Genomic DNA, 8,419 nt, shown 5'->3' with positions numbered 1-8,419 from the left:
TTCAATATTATATTAACTGAATTGTTTAAATATTCTGTTGTCATTTGTTTACCTTTAACAGAAACGTATTCAATATTATATTAACTGAATTGTTTAAATATTCTGTTGTCATTTGTTTACCTTTAACAGAAACGTATTCAATATTATATTAACTGAAGTTTTTAAATATTCTGTTTTCATTTGTTTACCTTTAACAGAAACTTGTCCATTATTATATTAACTGAAGTGTTTAAATATTACGTTGTCATTTGTTTATTTTTAACGGGTATATATTCTTTAGTTATTAAGAATCAATTAAAACAGATTAATGGTAATATATATATACCCAAACAATCTTGTTTTAAATTCAAGGACCATATTTCCATTTTGCTGTCGTCCTTAATAATCTACAAACTTACTTGTAGTTGCTGCCTGCAACCGATTGAAAGGAAAATTTTAACACGTATAAAAGAACATTCAAATTTCAGATCACCCATCAATTCCAGTATAGTTGAACGTGCTTTAAGAGATTGTGACGTAGTCGTTACATGTAATTTGTTTAAGAAGATAAAAGAAACTTCCTTATAAAAGAGAGCCTTCTTATTCATAAATTGAGGTCTGGAATTAACGTTGTTGGTTCAGCACATAATTTACTGTTAAGGTTGTAAAAAAGAAAAGAATAACGTATCGGGGGCGAACACATTCGCAATTCACATGAAAGCAGATTTTTTATCCCTTTTCTGAGATGTAATATCTGCAAATGGAGATAAGATTTCATATAAATTCAGAGCACACACACACTTACCAACAACTAGCGTGAAATGTTTCGCATCTCGCTAATTTATGAATATGTTTTTTTTAATCATATTGTATTAGTATTATTCATGGGAGGGGGAGAATATGTCGATTGAAAGATCGATATATCCTAATGAATGTTATGAAGAAATTAGTGTAAACATTCGTGAAGAAAAGACTTACAACAAGTCTTAACCTAATCTCTAACGCTTCTACTCTATTGTCCAAAACAATTAGTACATTTAAAGCTATAAAGATGAGCTGAACATGTACGCTTAAAGGTACCGTAAGGACTCCACAAGCAAACATAATTAAAATCGTCTGTGATACGTATGAACTTCTGAGAGTGCGCAAAGGATGTCATGAGAAGAATTGCCATGATGCCTTGTTAGACGGTAAATAAAATAATGCTTCCATTTCCTGCTGATATTTGGTCTTATAATAAAATGTAAATTAGAAATCTAAGCCTTCAGAGAGCATTATTGATTATATTGTTACGTACGCATGCTCGTTTTCATCTTCCCCGTTTTTTAAGTTATAACAAGAGGGAATCCTCAATAGCCTCGGCACTTGAAATTCTTTTACGCAGAATTAGAGTAAATTATTCTATGAGGCTTTTTTGTTTTTCCTTTTTATTAGATATATTTTTGTGCGCCAGCAATACTAAACTGGGGCGCGCGTATACCCGATTACATTTTATTACTCATCAAGATCTCTACTAGCCTACCATTAAATTGGAATTTTTTTAGGCAGGATTAGAGTAAATTAATCTATTAGACCTTGGGCGTGGTCAAATACATCAGTCGAAAGGGGTTTCACCTGCTGAGTCCAAAACTAAAATCGGTCAAGAGATGACGGAGCTATGAGCTAAAAGTTTGTACTTATAAAACCCTGAATCATTCTATGAGCCGCGGCTAAAAGCTAATATAAATGTAAAATTACCATGTAAGTTGTGTCATAAGTTAGTATGTAATATAAGAAATATGAAAGTTCAGTTTGTTACACAGTTACTCACCAAAAACACGTACCACAAAGATTTTATAAAAACAGATTCAGCGAGACAGTAGAGCGATGGTTGAAGTTTAAGATGTTAGGAAATTATACTTGTAAGTTAGCAGTATTTGAACTTAACGTGGTTTTGTTATATAACAACAAAGGGCGTAAATATGGGTCATATACGAATAAGGTGAGAAGTCTAATAGAATGATGAGTTTATCTAAGAGTTAAAAAATCTGGATTTAGAGGAACTTTAAAGACGCGAAAGTGCTACCTATTGAAATAGAAATTTAATCTTGAACTCATCCCTTTATTTTGGTATCTATTTAATACGCATGCACATATATATATATAAGTACGTATGATATGTGAGAGCCGAGTTAGAAGATTGTCATGATGCCATATGACAAATAGAGGTGATAAGTTTAGCAGCAAACTAAATCCGTTCTTCTTGAAGTTTAATTCCTACATCGATTTGCACATTCAGGAAAAAAACAGGACAGTTTGTTACACGTAATGGTGAGTTCGTGCCCTGAATTGTCGGTAGATAAAACGTTTCTTCTCTGCTTCCCTACACCGCATTGTATTTAGAGAAGTATAGTTTGGAAGTTTATGAATATGATAATTATTGGTGGTGGTATTTAATAAACGATACTAATAGTCGTTGATTTGTATGCCTTTCTTTGACAGGAAAATATAATACACTATACATGAAAGTGAAATTAAATTCCAGTCGTCAGACATACTGCATATACAATTTACTATTTTGAAAGTGGGGCACAATTAAAACTCAGTGATTCAGTTCATCTATCTTATTAAATATTTGTGGTTCAGCTTCAAAACTAAGGCAAATAATTGAAATCGAATGAACACGTTTTAGCAATATTGCTATATGAAACACTATATATGATACGTACTGGTTTGTATTAGTGTGGATTTATTTATAAATTATATATCTCATTGCATTAAGTAAGAAGTATTAATACAAATCAACAACTCGGTAAAACATTGGCCCTCGGGGTATAGCGATGTTCAACATTCGTTGTTAGAGTTCTGGTTTTGGTTGTATGTATACGTGTGTGGATATTTCTGTTCAGTTAACAAGAATAATTAATTAAATTCAATTGTGTTGAATACGCAGTTCTCTGTAATAGCTATTGTCAAATACATTTGGGGTTTGAAAAGTTACTTACTAACTATTATGAATTGTTCACTTCACAGCTCAAACTCTCTTTATGCATTCCAATATATCACTGTGGCTGTTTTCAATGCACTGTACAATAAATATCAGTTATTTTACTGGACGACAGTTACTTCATATATTAACTGCTATGGCTTTGTGAACTAATCTAATGATGTTCTAAGACTGAAATAGACAATGTGTGTGTGTATGACTGATTACATAGTCACTTTGAATGTTTAGTAAATATTGAAATGTTTATTAATGTGATTACATTATACATTTCACTCCAATACCCTGACACAAATACCCTGAAAAGTTAAACATACCTTAAAATGTCAGTTTGTTACTGTTTTTTTTAACCAAACTTTACCAAAGTTCCAGTCATACTTTTAAAAATGAGTTGATACTAGTTAAGAGAGTTAAAATCTAAGGACTGTCAGTACAAACAAGTATTGATCCTATATAAAGAGAATATAAAGGTAAATGCAATTCTAATATAGGTGTAAAATTTAGAAGTACAAGAAGGTATGTCAATTTCATGTAAACACCTTCATTGTGCAACCTGAGCGATCAATTTGGTGTTATTGTTTTTTATACATATACATTTTCGTCAGAGTGAACGACATCAAAGACATCTTGGCTGTGAAAAAAAGGTGCGGCCAAAAAATGGTTGAGCATCCATTCAATTTAGGGCATGATGGTTGGTAAAACAAAATACACGGCCTAGCTAGCTAATGAATGAATATTGGCTGTAAAATTCTTATCAATGCTATAAATGTAGCTACCAGTTTTGATTTCATTCCTGTCGCACGCTGAATCCTTTTATTTATTTTTTTTGGCTGCATATTTTTTTCCACCTAAGGTGTTTTTGATTAGATATCATGACTTTTTTTGTCAATACACACCATCAAACCACAGCAAGTAAGAAAGAGACACTCTATAGTAACCAACATTAGCTTTAGGATCACAACCCTAATATTCGGAACGGACCTATACTTTACAGACCCAACCAGATTATTTAAAATATATGGTGGTTGTTTTTCCTCTCTAAAACAGCGTTAATAACTTCCTTTATAGTAACGCCATGGAATCTAGATTAACAGTTTCTTATCATCACCCGCATACACTCAGTACAACCTTTCAAGCACAATTATTTATGCTAATTGTTTAAGTTAATATCACGTGACGCTAAACGTTCTTTGATTAGGATAATTTCATAAAATTTAATACACTTGTGCTGAAAAGTTGGCAATGAATAATCAATAATAACCGTCCACCCGTATGATTCTTTTGACAACCTGAGTTAGAAACTACTAATCTAGTTTGCTTGGCCTAACCAACACTTGTGTATCTGTAATGTCTTCACCTTATAGGGTTGCTACTCTAAGTCAGCTATATTTAAAGAGAAACAAAAAACTAAAAACTGTTCACTTTTACTCTTAGGTGAAGCTGTAGTAAAGATTTCAGACCAATAGTTCACCTGACTTTTTGTCGAATTCGAGCGGTGTTTGTGAAAGACTTTACACATGTGGTTTATATTTAGAACAAATTTGACACCGATTTGTAGATTGTAAAGATCTATCACTGCTCTAAGTTTGAAAAAAAAAATCCATAAAGTTAAGTATGTTTCTCAATCAAATAAATTTTCGTACTTTCGGTGCGAAGAGAAAAAAAAAGGAAAAAATTCAATCAACATTTTATAACTCGTGTATTTCTTAATGGATTGCCTTTAAATTTCATATGTGAAATAAAAGTCCAGTAGAGCACATCCACAGAAAATATGTGATAGTTTGGATTACCACAGTACGACCTATAGGAAGTGGAATATCGCTAAACTATCACTCCTGTTAATAACAGTGTGTCTTGCTGGTTGTTTTGGCCTCACGACACATTACTGTGCGTCTTGAAAATACTTCATCACTACCAGAGTAGTGTTTCTACGTGTTAGATGTCGTTAGGTTGAACTACCAGAGTAGTGTTTCTACGTGTTAGATGTCGTCAGGTTGAACTACCAGAGTAGTGTTTCTACGTGTTAGATGTCGGCAGGGTGAACTAGTAGAGTAATGTTTCTACGTGTTAGATGTCGTCAGAGTGAACTACCAGAATAATATTTCTACGTGTTAGATGTCGGCAGGGTAAACTAGCAGAGTAATGTTTCTACGTGTTAGATGTCGTCAGAGTGAACTACCAGGGTAGTGTTTCTACGTGTTAGATGTCGTCAGGGTGAACTACCAGAGTAGTGTTTCTACGTGTTATATGTTGTAAGGGTGAACTACCAGAGTAGTGTTTCTACGTGTTAGATGTCGGCAGGGTAAACTACCAGATTAGTGTTTCTACGTGTTAGATGGCGTCAGGTAGAACTACCAGAGTAGTGTTTCTACGTGCTAGATGTCGTCAGGGTGAACTACCAGAGTAATGTTTCTACGTGTTAGATGTCGTCAGAGTGAACTACCAGAGTAGTGTTTCTTGATATATCGGTTGTCAGAAGAGTGAATGACCAAAATAAACTGTTCTGGTAGTTCACTCTGACGATAACCGATGTGTAGAAACACTGTTCTGGTGGTTCATTCTGACACCAACCTATGTGTAGAAACATGTTTCTACACATCGGTTATTGGCAGAGTTAACTGCCAGTCATGGAATTTGCAAATAATGTACGACACTCTCGTGCAAAATCGTTGAGAGAGCTTTATCTTATTGTAACTTGGAGTTACATGGGTTTATTTAACAGTATTTTCACTTAATGAACATGAACACGAATTATGTTCTTGCATAAAATATATCTAATGTCATCACGAACAATATCCAACATTTATGCGACTAAATAATTCTACAATGCTGTTAAGAAGATATTTGTTTGTAATCTTGTAGTTGTAATATCATTAATATTGTGTATTTTAATAAATAGTGAAACGACCTTCAATTAGCATGTCTCGCTGGTATGTGGCGAATCCTACAAAATAGGCTTGACTACAGGATTATTCTTCATAAATATGAAAAAAAAACAACTAGATAACCAATTTGGTTTCGCATGTATATATTTAACTGTTGTGTTAATAAACCTGGATCTCCTGTCTGAACATCAGCCCAGTCATACTGCGATTCTATGACCGAAACTATACACCAAAGAAAGCTAAAAACTGTTTATTTTATGCAAAGTACTCGCCCAAATGGTGGACTTATTACGCTTGTACTTAACTGTGCATTTTCAATCTTAACTTAACTGTGTATTTTCAATCTTAATTCATCAAAGGAGTGTCAAGAACTCACGATCGTCTTAAGGAAAGATCTAAAAATAAAATTATTTAAAAGCCTTTTCTAGTTTTAACGACATTACACTTTTATATTACATTAAATCCTCTCTAACGGTACAGCTATAAGTACAAATCAATTTGATTACTTGCTGAAACATCAGCGATGTTTTCTCTTTCGTGAGTTTTTCCTTCTTTGTAATCCCCATTCTGCTGTTGAAAGATCGTTTTCATTATTTCCTGAGTTTAAAACAAAATGTTAACGTTGTTTGGTGACATCATTAAATATATAGGTTAATTAACAATAACTGTTACATTTTTTTTGCGCTATTAAACACTCCAGTTGTTTTTGTTTTAGATGAAATCTAACACTCAAAAACGAACTGTTGTAATATTCGTCTATTAACAAAAACATTGATTTTTACTTAATCGTGTAATGAAGCTAAGCACTATAACTGTTGTAATATTCGTCTATTAACAAAAACATTGATTTTTACTTAATTGTGTAATGAAGCTAAGCACTATAACTGTTGTAATATTCGTCTATTAACAAAAACATTGATTTTTACTTAATTGTGTAATGAAGCTAAGCACTATAACTGTTGTAATATTCGTCTATTAACAAAAACATTGATTTTTACTTAATTGTGTAATGAAGCTAAGCATTATAACTGTTGTAATATTCGTCTATTAACAAAAACATTGATTTTTACTTAATTGTGTAATGAAGCTAAGCACTATAACTGTTGTAATATTCGTCTATTAACAAAAACATTGATTTTTACTTAATTGTGTAATGAAGCTAAGCACTATACTAATGGTATGGAATTTTTGTGTTTGAAATCTGAATCAACTACAGAAAAAACAAAGAGAGTAAAAGATGAACAATATATATTAGAGAGTCCCCTTCTAGCTTTCGTTTTGCTACGAGTAAATTTGTTTGTTTGTTTTGAATTTCGCGCAAAGCTCCACGAGGGCTATCTGCGCTAGCCATCCCTAATGTGGCAGTGTAAGACTAGAGGGAAGGCAGCTAGTCATCACCACCCACCTTCCAACACTTGGGCTACTCTTTTTCCAACGAATAGTGGGATTGACCGTCACATTATAACCCCCCACGGCTGAAAGGGCGAGCACATTTATTGGGACGGGGATTCGAACCCGCGACCCTCAGATTGTGAGTCAAGCGCCCTAACCACCTGGCCATGCCGGGCCGTCATGAGCTTTTTAAATCCAAAGAAGAGAACAAAACATTGTTCTGTAAAACAAAAATTGGTAATTTATTCAATTGAAGCATTATAAAATACGCTCTTAACACATTAAGCAGCGATTTACATTAGAATATGTTGTTTTCATATACTCATTCGCTATCTAGTATGTTTACGCCATTAGTTAATTCTTTACAAGGAACAAACCTTTCAGTATAGTTTGTTTATACTCTACACTAAGATCTTATTGTAGCTGTGAAACGAAACATGTTTCAACCTCTAATTCACAACACTCTACTGATAAGATAATAACACTACGAACTTTACCAGTGTTATTTGATTGATAAGATAATAACACCACGAACTTTACCAGTGCTATTTAATTGATAAGATAATAACACTACGAATTTAACCAGTGTTATTTGATTGATAAGATAATAACACCACGAACTTTACCAGTGCTATTTAATTGATAAGATAATAACACTACGAATTTAACCAGTGTTATTTGATTTAAAAGATAATAACACTACGAACTTCACCAGTTTTATTTAATTGATAAGATAATAACGCTACGAACTTAACCAGTGTTATTTGATTTATAAAATAATAACACTACGAACTTTACCAGTATTATTTGATTGATAAGATAATAACACTACAAACTTAACCAGTGTTATTTGATTTATAAGATAATAACACCACGAACTTTACCAGTGTTATTTAATTGATAAGATAATAACACTACGAACTTTACCAGTGTTATTTGATTTATAAGATAATAACACCATAAACTTTACCAGTGTTATTTAATTGATAAGATAATAACACTACGAACTTTATCAGTGTTATTTGATTGATAAGATAATAACACTACTAACTTTACCAGTGTTATTTGATTTATAAGATAATAACACCATAAACTTTACCAGTGTTATTTAATTGATAAGATAATAACACTACGAACTTTATCAGTGTTATTTGATTGATAAGATAATAACACTACTAAC

General features: G+C 32.5%; 1 protein-coding gene across 3 annotated transcripts in view; it reads right to left on the bottom strand.

The window, feature by feature from the left end:
- Positions 1-8,419, bottom strand: part of LOC106460984 (nephrin-like) — a 197,398-nt gene that overhangs the window by 182,595 nt on the left and 6,384 nt on the right. The window contains exon 2 of one of the 3 annotated variants that reach the window (XM_022387777.1): positions 6,354-6,417. The exons of 1 other annotated variant lie outside the window; for it this stretch is intronic. The gene's annotated coding sequence lies outside the window, so the exon portion shown is untranslated. The remainder of the gene's footprint in view (positions 1-6,353; positions 6,418-8,419) is intronic. One more of the 3 variants, XM_022387776.1, reaches the window with a different exon arrangement.

Source organism: Limulus polyphemus, unplaced genomic scaffold (genome assembly GCF_000517525.1).
Source record: "Limulus polyphemus unplaced genomic scaffold, Limulus_polyphemus-2.1.2 Scaffold874, whole genome shotgun sequence".
Classification (NCBI taxonomy): Eukaryota; Metazoa; Arthropoda; class Merostomata; order Xiphosura; family Limulidae; genus Limulus; species Limulus polyphemus.
This window is presented reverse-complemented; position numbering and strand designations above follow the sequence as displayed.